This window comes from Crocuta crocuta, unplaced genomic scaffold, assembly GCF_008692635.1.
Source record: "Crocuta crocuta isolate KB4526 unplaced genomic scaffold, BGI_CrCroc_1.0 scaffold138, whole genome shotgun sequence".
Classification (NCBI taxonomy): Eukaryota; Metazoa; Chordata; class Mammalia; order Carnivora; family Hyaenidae; genus Crocuta; species Crocuta crocuta.
In genome coordinates this window covers 1403705-1413900 of record NW_027532585.1, presented here as the reverse complement: position 1 = coordinate 1413900, position 10196 = coordinate 1403705, and the positions used below count along the sequence as shown (strand labels likewise).

The 10196-nt window shown below is 53.4% G+C and overlaps 1 long non-coding RNA gene across 2 annotated transcripts; it reads right to left on the bottom strand.

Annotated features, from left to right (window-relative positions):
• Positions 1-4956: 4956 nt before the first annotated feature.
• Positions 4957-9964, bottom strand: LOC144244250 (uncharacterized). Of its 2 annotated transcripts, XR_013338881.1 has the most exons (4): positions 9787-9964; positions 9281-9687; positions 8821-8972; positions 4957-8011 (listed from the first exon to the last, which is right to left on the bottom strand). It is a non-coding gene; the product is annotated as an uncharacterized LOC144244250 (long non-coding RNA). The 2 variants fall into 2 exon arrangements; XR_013338880.1 differs by lacking the exon at positions 9281-9687.
• Between the last annotated feature and the right edge of the window lie 232 nt (positions 9965-10196).

The window sequence follows — 10196 nt, the reverse complement described above, 5'->3', positions numbered from 1 at the left end:
GTCTTATTTTAATTTTGAAGATGCACAATATGAGTAAAAAGTGTATGTGAATATAAATACACACACACACACACACACACACACACCCATTTCTCCTTTGGGCTTCTGTTTCCAAAGCGAGAACAAAGCTTCTGGAGCGCGGATCAGAATCACGTGGAGGGCTTTACCAGCATGCTCAGCGCTGAGCCTTGTCCATAGTCTCTGGGCCTGAAAAGCTACCTTTCTAGCCAGTTCCCAGGTGGTGCCGCTACTGGTCCCGGCGCACCTGGGAAGCATCCGTGAGCCGGAGGATGCTGCCGCGCTGATGGCTAGGCAGCAGCCTGGCTCACCTGCGGTGTGGCCCGGAGGACATCACTGCCCCTTTCAGGAGCGAACCCCTTGGAATGTGGTTCTGGGCTGCGGTCAGCATGTCCTAGCCAGCACTGGACAGCAGAGGGCAGCAGAGATTGGGAAATGGAGTTATTTGGGCAGCCTAGCCCCTCCTCTGAGCAGAGCTGTCGGGCTCAGCATTCCAAAAGCCATTGGCCAAAGAAACAAACAAAATGTCCTACTCCATGGGTGCTCTCTTTTGTGACTAGGACCAGTGAATTGACGCCTTACATGGAAGTTTATTAGAGTCAGATGATACCAAACTGTGTTATAGTCCTGCATACAGGGAAACTGAGGCCTGGAGAGGGAGAAAGGGCCCACGGCCACACATTGTGGCAGGCTTGGGATAATGCACAGGGCTATCACGCCATCCCATTGTGAGTTTTACATTCCCTNGGGGCAGGGGAAGAGGCCCAGGGACTATGGGTATGGGAAGGACGTGAGTGGTTTCTGAGTTGGGCCCTATGACTTTAAAATCCCCTCCATGTACAGCTGGAAAAGAGAGTTCCTACAAATATTTGACCCAGGGGTCCCCAAAGCATCTATTCAGAGACAGCAGGTGATCCCAGTCTGTCCCCCAGAAAGGAGGTCTGGCCAGCACTGGTCGTGTCCTGTGTCTGTCCTCAGAATCCCCCACCCTCCACGAGGGGCATTCCTGATTCTGGCAACTTCCTCCAACTATCTCGGAGCTCCCGGACGTTTGAGACACCCAGGATAAGAGCAAGAGTGGAGCCCCTTATTAACAGGTTATTAATGAAAATAACAAGCTGTTGCATTAGACGTGTTGTTCTTCCATCTTGATAAATCATCTTCCTCATCATCTGGGAGGCCAGCTGTGAATTTTGACATCTAGGGGCCCCTGGGTGGCTCAGTCGGCTAAGCTCCGTCTGACTTCTGCTCACGTCATGACCTCGTGGTTCATGAGTTCAAGCCCCCCGTCAGGCTCTGTGCTAACAGTTCAGACCTTGGGGCCTGCTTCAGATTCTGTGTCTCCCTCTCTCGTTCTTCCCCTGCCCCACTCACGCTCTCTCTCTTGTTCTCTCTCTCAAATAAACATTTAAAAATTAAAAAACAAATGGAAATCTCACAAGTTGCCTATCAGAACATGCAGTGCAAAGNCCCCGTCCATGGCCCCGTCCCCGCCACCGCACACCCAGCTGCTCTGTCACCCACAGGGGAGCCGACCCCACGCAGAGAGACCCAGAGTTGGCGCAGGGCTCCGGGTTCCCACGATGAACTCGGAAGGTCAGGATGAAGGGCCCAGTGGCACATCTCGGCCCCGGGACTCCTCGTCCAGTAGACACGGGCCTGGCTGCAGGGGCAGAGCAGGTCCCGACGCCCCTCCTGCCGGGGTCTCAGGCAAGACTGCCTCGGGGGCGGCACTGCCCGTCACTGCACCGCACTCCTCAGAGGCCCAGCCTCTCCCGCACCCAGGGGCCCCGCGGTGCGGCCCTGTCCTCATCAGGCCCGGCTCCCTCTGCTACCGAAGCTCATTCCCACNNAAATGGGAGTGGGGTCCAGGAGGCTGTGGGACCCTCGGGGGGATTTAGGGGCTCTCCAGGGGGGGTGACGGCTGGACAGGACAATTGAGCGGCCATCCAGCTCTGTCCCCGCCCCAGGAGGCTTTCAGAGACCCCCTTAGAGAGAAGAGAGCCGTGGGCGCGCTCAGGGGCAAGGCCATGCTGAGGGTGGGGCGCGGGCCTGACGCAGGGCCGGGCCTGGGTGCTGCTGGCCGGGTGGGAGGTGAAGGCCCTGGGTTATCCGAAGCCCCCGGGACAGGCTGCTGACGCTGCGCCGGCGTGGGGCTCCCACAGCCTTGCCAGGGCTTTCTCGAACTTCAGCGAGTCTGGTGGGACAGGGACCCAGCGACGCAGGGCCGAGCGGGGGAGGGCGAGGAGGGGCTGCGCGGCGGCCCGGGCGGGCGGGCCTGAACCTGTGGCCGCCCCCTCTCCATCCCCGGGACGGGGTGCACCGGAGGGGAGGGTCGTTGAAATGCAGCTTCCTGGGCCCCACACCACCCTTTCTGAATCGGTGGGGCTGGAAATCTGAATTTCAACAAGCCCTCCAGAAGATTCAAATATACACTGAAGTGTGAGCAGCACAACTTGGAAATATTTTTTTCATTCATGCAATCCTCAGGTGTTTACAAAGCGCTCCCTCCCTCGACACCAATGGACTCGGGTCTCCTGCGGCTGAGAAACACACAGCTCTCTCCCCGGGCCGACTCCTTCCCTCCTGGAGTCTGCGCTGCAATTTCACCTCCTCGGGGGCGCCCTTCCCAACATGGCTGCCACCTCCAAGCCCTCTCCACCGCATCCCCCCATCAAGCTCCTTCTTGGCCTTTACCACAGGCACCAACATTTGCGCATTTACTTTACCCGTCGCTGTATCTCCCTCTCCGGAATAGAAGTCTCCCACCCCCAACGCAAGGGCCTGATGTGTCAAGACCACCCCTCTCTCCCCTGTGTGGCTGGCGTTTAACAGGCTCCGTGAATATTTGTAGAACGATGAATGGGGCCTCTGCGACTCGTGACTCGTTGTCACCTCCCGTAGTGAGACCATAGGACGGGTGGCCGCTGGAGACAGGGGGCGTCTGACATGAGAAGAGGTTTGGGCGGCGGAAGCCTCACGCCCGCAGGCCCGCGTGGCCGGCTGCCAGCGCCGCTCTCTGGGTTCGCGCGCTCATGAAAGGCGGAGAGGAAGAGAGACCAAGAGAGCTCACAAACAGGGCGTCCCCCCGCAGGAGGAAAGAGTCAGGGCTCAACACGCTTCCTGGGGTCGGGTCTGTGCAGGCAGGAGGAAGAGCCCCCAGCCCCCCCGGGCCGAGCCTGCCTTCAGAACCTGCTTGTATGTGCTTGCTCTCCTGGCACGCTTCGAATTATTTGGCTGCCTTGGTAGAAGCTGAAGCTTTCTTTTAAAAAGGTGGGGGGTGGGGGGTGGGGACGGAGGAAAAAATCCTAAAAACCTCCAGCAAAGGCTTGACTAGGGCTGAGCCCGGAGGAGGCGGCGCCAGTGACTGATGGGCGCTACATTTGTCTAATTAATCTTCTTGTCAACAAAGTTGTTCTTTGCCGGTGCCAGCCCCTGACATCACCCCGCAAGCCTGCCACACTGGTTCTGACCGACTACAAAGGCCTCCTGTGACCCGGCCCCAAGCTCACCAGCCCCTCCCCCGAGCACCGTCCGGACTGGAACCCGCACCCGCTAGCTGAGGGGCGCCCAGAGGAATCGCCAACCTGGAAGACTCAGGGCATCTGCGAGCCTTCCGGAGCTTGGCTCCCAAATAAAACTGGGATCCTGAGATTTTTCTGCAGGTTCAAGTCTGAGGGGTTCAGTTCCACAGGACGGATCACTGTTGTCAGGGCCGGGTTGCAAAATCAAGTGCCTTCAGGGCCCAGGCAGGGGTGCGAGTATGACCAGGCCTTAGGCACTGGGGGCGGGGGTGCACTGTGGCCAAAGGGTGATCATCAGTCCTGTAGCCAGGAGTCAAATTTGCGAGCTGTGCAGGTTAGGGGCTAACCTGCGCCCCCTGGTGGCCATCTCCTGCCTCTCTAAGAGCCACTTAACAGATGTCTTCGCATCCAGGCCTTCTTGGACCATTGCATCTGACATGCACCCACTCCCCCCGCCCCTATTTTATCGTCAGAATCCCCCTAGTGATGTCCTGCAAAGCATTCAGCACCATCCACACTCACCCTGTTTATTTACCCACCAGCTTCTTAACCAAGTCACACATGGATGAAATCCAGGGGCTCCGTGAACTTGGATGAGGAACCGTTTACATCAGTATTTTCAATTTAACATTTCTTCGGTTATGAATATAGGCAACATGTCCCAGCGAATTAGCAGTGCCTGTGACTTTGTCACTAATAGAAATCACAGCTATATCCATATCACATTATAGTCGGTGCAGTTGACTTGAAATGTCTTTGTGGTCATCACTATGTGAAATGACAGTTAGGGACACGTGGGTGGTTCAGTCAGTTAAGCTTTTGACTTCAGCTCAGGTCATGATCTCCAGGTCTGTGAGTTCAAGCCCTATGTCGGGCCCTGTGCTGACAGCTCAGAGCCTGGAGCCTGCTTCAGATTCTGTGTCCCCCTTTCTCTCTGCCCCTCCCATGATCATGCTCTGTCTCTCTCTGTCTCTCGATGATAAACACTTTTTAAACTTTTTAAAAAAAGAAATGACAGTAGTTAGCATACGGATCTGTAGATCTTGTTACATCATATATTGACAAAGAACATGACTATTTCACAATTAAAAAAATACTTTGGTGTCTGTGTTTTAGTATAATTGGTTGCTTTGTAATCTGTGTGTCTTTCCTTATGCGTTCTCAAATGCTTTGAGGAGCCGCCCAGGGGCTTCTGCTGACCAGTAAAGGGCCCACCACATTCTAAGCCATCCCTGGGGTCCTTGGTATCACCAGCATGCACCTTGGGGCCTGGCACATCGGAGGTGCTTATTACATTTTTGCTGGCTGACTTAATGAACCATGAAACGAATGAATGAATAGTGGTGTGGGCCTTAACACGACCTGGCCGTTTCAAAGATCGACGTATCCCCAAAGGAGCAGAAGGTTCTCGGAAGCCGTTGCTACCTGTGCTTTATTTTCAGGAGGAAGAAATCCATTGCCCCACCAGTCGCTCCACTGAAGACTTCAGGACTGACCATAGCGTCTCCTGCTGTTACAGCCACGTCAGCCGCCAGAGCCCAGAGGTAGAGACCCAGGGAGGTTCCCAAAAGGAGGAAGTGGTTCTTCCCCATCCGGAATCGCCCAACTAATCCTGGTCCTGGAGAAGGTTGGAGTCGGAGGTCCGAGCTGCGCTACCCAACCTGGCCACGCGATGGCGCTGTGCGCCCGGCCGCGGAGCATCGCCCTTCAAGGTCCCCGAGCATCCTCGCTGCGGACTCTGGATCAAGGATTCCAGGCAAGGGACTCAAGGTGAGGTGTCCGCCTGCGAGCAGCCAGCCGTAGACCTCCGGGCCTGGGAAGGGCGCTCGCCGAAACCTCGCTGAGGTTAATCAGCAGCCGGTCAGTTATCCATCAGTTACCCATCAGTTGCTCATCCAGTCAGTTACCATCAGTTCCGTGGAGCGGGAGGCGTGGGAACTCAGGGCAGCCGGCACTAGCCCGCCAGGAGGGGCGAGAGGGACCGGGTTCTCTCTGTCCTCGGGGTGAAACCCCAGGAGCGGGGCTTAGAGAGCCCCTCAGTGGCTGTACACACCCCGTGTCCTCAGAGAGGACCATCACATAGAGGCCTCCACCGGGTCATGGGAGCCGGGTGGACTTGAGTTCCAATTCAGTCCCTCCTCCCCTTTGTCTCCCCTTTCTCTTTTGCAAAGAGAGGATAATAAGGTCCTGACCAGTTGGTAGGACGTCGGAGGCGATGTTAGGAAAGGCTTACTCCGTAGAGCACCCTGTGCTCAAGTCAAGGGGGCTGACATCGTCATCCCTTTGTGGCCAGGCAAGCCTCGGTGTCGCCATTCCGAAGAGGTAGAGCCTCCCTGGATTGTTGAATTGGGTGAAATGCATGCAGAGAGCTCGCACAGTGGTGATCGGACAGTTAACCCTTACGTCGTTCCTGAAAGAGTACTGTGCGCAGGGAGGCCGACATCAAGACGGCCGGGACGTCCTCTCTGATAAGACAGTCCCCAGGGGCTTAGAAGTTTATGCCAGGGAGACGGGCCCCAGGCTGCCCCAGGCTCTCCCATTCCTAGAGAGTGCTGGGGCAGTGAGCGAGGAAACTCAAGAGGGTGGCGAACATTCGTTCCCAAGACCTTTATCAACAGGGAGATTTGTTCTTGGAAAACTGGTTTCTAGTGAGAGGCTCCGCGCAAACCCTGCTGAGGTGTTTCGGGAAACTGGGGGGGAGACAGCCTTGCTCTCGCGGCCTAGACCAGTCCCCAAAGCCTGTTTCCCTGGGCAGTGTCCCCAGCACACGGGTCCTCAGGGTCTTTCCCTGTGTGCACAGTCACTGGGGCGTGCAGGCTTGAGCCCGGCCCTCTCCGAGTCAGCCGGGGCCCAGGGTGTCCATAATTAAGAGACACACGTCAAGAATGTAAATTCCTGTGGTTCCCAGCCTGGAGAGGGTTCATTTGGTGCCTCAGGACAATTACAGGCTGAGAGAGGCTGAAAGAGCCAGTGTTACCGTTTAAAGTGTTATCAGTTTAATGAACTGCTTATGAAGTGTTAATGCACGCCAGCGTAAACACAGCATCTGGGCTTGTATTTTATTCGTAGGCTTCAAACCGGGTGCTTGGTGGTTCGAAAATGCCAAAGAATGGTGTAAAGTCAGGCTTTCTAATAGGGAGGAAGAAGGTTCTTTTGTGATCGCTCCCGCAAGTCTCTCAAAATCTACCCCACGTGCAACACACACTCAGTCACAAAGAACAAACGGGTTTAGTTTTCTTAATTGAAGAAGTAGGAGTTTGCCACTCTGTCCTGCGTTGTGGCAGAATATGATGTATTTTCGCTGGAGGAAGGGATGAAGCATTTTAAAATCAGAAGTGCCATCAACACACATTTCCCAGAAGGTGTTCGAGGAAATCTGTCGTTTCTACCCCTCGCTTCTGGGCCAGAAAATAGACAGCCTACGGTAATATTTACGGCACTTTCATGAGAAGAATTTCCAAACTACCCTTCGAAGCAATGAAGCTGGATTCGGAGCGAATGGAAACATTTTGAAATTGCTTGTTTTCTTCCAAAATTTGTATTTTTCTTCCTTATTTCCTGTTAACTCAGTGCCACTCGTTAGCAACCATATTTTTACATTATGCGCTCAGCAGAATTTTCTCTCCATGACTGTATTCCAAACTAAACTTTTAAGTTTCCAGGAAAAGTGTAACAAATGTTTGAATCAGTCAGAAGTTACCCTAATGAGAGAGAGAGGAGAGAAAACATACACACAACTTTCTTCTTGTCTGGCGGAGCTATTGCTTTTTATCTGCTTCGGACTTTGGGGGCGCTTTTACTCCTTGGATCTTGAAAGGCCCGTTCACAAAGTAAGAAGGCTCCGGAAAACGTGAAGATGTCTGAACTCGGAGCTCTTGAAACGTCCTGACAGATGCTGGCTTCAGGGAAACAAAGGCAAGATTTGGACGCAGTTGCCTACAACCAGTTGCACCGCGTTAGAGCTGGAAGGGAGTCTAGTTTGGCCACCTCGCGTTGCAGATGGTGTGGCAGAATTCCAGCGTGTGGCAGCAGTGTGCCCGAGATAATTTAGTGATAAGGTGGTGAGAAGAGCCCAGAACCTTTGCTGAGTGTTCTTTCCTGAGCAGCTACTAGGCTCGCTGTTGGGGGAGGGGGGTTTCCGCCCCCCCCACCCCCCTCCCCAGCACAACAAAGACACAGCTCCATGCAAGATGTTGATTTCTAGCCGCAGACAAACAACCCTTGCGAGGAAGGTGACCACACGAATTAATTTCCTGTCAAGGTGGCCCGGGAAGGCCCCAGCTCTGTCTGCGCCCGCTCTGGTTTGCTTCTGCCAAAGCCAGAGCCAAAGCCAAAGGCCAGGATGAGCAGGGAAAACTAGAAGAGTGGTTTCCTGGGGTTGGGGGGGTGGGTGGAGTTGTGAACTTGCTCAGGTCTACAGGAACTGTATTCCAGCGAGGCCCTGCAGTAGGAGATTTTGGTAGCTTGATCTAGAATATTTTGAGAAAGAGTAGCATTAAAAGTATTATGCTGTTGAGGGAAAAGAAGAAAAACCAAGATATTATAAAGCTTCAATAGCCAGATCAAACTGTCCCCAGATGGATGGGGTAACAGAGCGTCACACACACAGACCCTACTAGAGATATTTACAGATAAGAACTTAGTACATGGTTAAGATCCGCGAGGAAAGGGAGGTTCGTCAACAAATGATGTTCGCGCCAACCATATGGAAAAAATGGAAGATAATCCCTAGCTCCCCCCATATTTCATTAAAAATTTTTTTTCAATGTTTATTTTTGAGAGAGAGAGAGAGCATGCACTCAAGGGAAGGGCAGAGAGAGACACACACACATAGCCTGTCAAGCAGGCTCCAGGCTCTGAGCCGTCAGCACCGAGCCTGATGTGGGGCTCGAACCCACGAAATATGAGATCATGACCTGAGCTGAAGTCGGACGCTCAACCGACTGAGCCACCCAGGCACCCCTCTCCCTATATTTTAAAATAAAGTCCACATGCATCAAGAGGTGTATGCAAGGACAGCATAAGCCTGGAAGACGCAGCTACCCTTTGGATCTTGATGGAGGGACTTTGTAGATACAAAAGCCGAGACGGAAGATAAAAAGTAGGAGATGATTGTGTTTGACCACAGAAACAAGAGCTCGCGGGCCTCTCAGGAACCCTGTGAAGAGGTTCGTGCTAAATATCACAAAGGATTGTACTTTTACGTGAAAGACTATTGCAAAATATGACCGGAGCACTCAGAGGACAAAGAACACCCATTAACGGCAGAAATACTCACAGTCGGCAATCACGCCAAAGGTCTCCACGTAGTCACCAAGAACGGAAATGAAACCAAGAGTGCAAATCCATGCAAACAACACCAAAGTGTTCAGTGGGGAGAGGGGGCAATCGGGTACCATGTTAATGTTCTCCTTTTATGTGTTTTTCCCCCTAAAATAGAATACATTAAGATCAAAAACAAGTTGTTGAAAACATCAGGAGCTTCTCTATCTAACCCCCTCATGCAGACTCCAGTGTTGGCTGGTGGGGGTGTATTTTCCCAGGTGGGGAGGGGACCTGGGAAACTGGGCCATGTCCTCACAAAGCAGGCCCAGCCCCACACAGCATAGTGGGGATCGGCTTGGTCCACGCCAGCCACGTCCACGCCAGCCACCACCCTCCCGCGGGTTTTCCAGGCCCCCTTGGGGAGGCAGGGCCTTCAACCCCCGACCCAGCAGGCGGCCGCACTCCCACACCACCTGAGTATCTGCTCTTGGGGGGCGGAGGCGAGGGTTGCGCCACCACGTCCCTCTGTCTCATGGGAAGATGCTGTCACATTAGGGGTCCGTGTGGGCTGCTTAGAAGTTTCCCTTTGGTTTGCCCACCGTGAAGCCAGAAGCCTCTCTCTCATCCTCTATCTGGGCCAGAGGCAAGCGCAGACAAGCTCCACAAATTTTAGGCTTCCTTGTTCTGCCTTCCATCCCATAAACAGGAAGGAACTTTAAAACCTGTGTGGCTCAGTCTGTTAAGCCTCTGACTCCTGATCTCAGGTCGTGATCTCCCGGTCTGTGGATTCGAGCCCCGCCTCTGGATCTGCATGACAGCAGGGAGCCTGCTTGGGATTCTCAGCCTCTCTCTTCCTTTCTCTCTGTCTCATTCGGTCTCTCTGTCGCTCTCAAAGTAAACAAATACGTTTTGAAAAAATTTAAAAAATAAATAAAAATAAAACCCATTCAGGAGCATCAGTTGGCCCTGCGGAGCTGACCTGTTTCAGGATCCACTCCAGCTCCGTGTGCCCGCATGCCGGTGGTGGGCACCTCTTTTCAATTCTGCATTTGCCACTTGAGTAGCTTAAGGTTGGCCATTCTAGGAGTGTTTCCACCACAGAAATGGGTCGAACGCTTACATGGTGACTCAAGGCTCTGGCGAGAGTGTTCAACTGACACGGCTGTCAAGCTGTCACTGGGCTTTATGACCTCACGCTGACGTCAGACAGTATCATGCCCCTGTATTCTGTTGGTTACAAGTGAGTCAAAAACTCACTCGGTTTTCAGAGGAATGGAGATCAGACTCCATCTCCTGGTGGGTGAGTAAATTTCTTGAAAAGTATACAGAATGAGAAATAGGATGAGAGCTATTTCTTTTGGGAAAATATAATTTGCCATAGAGTTAAAA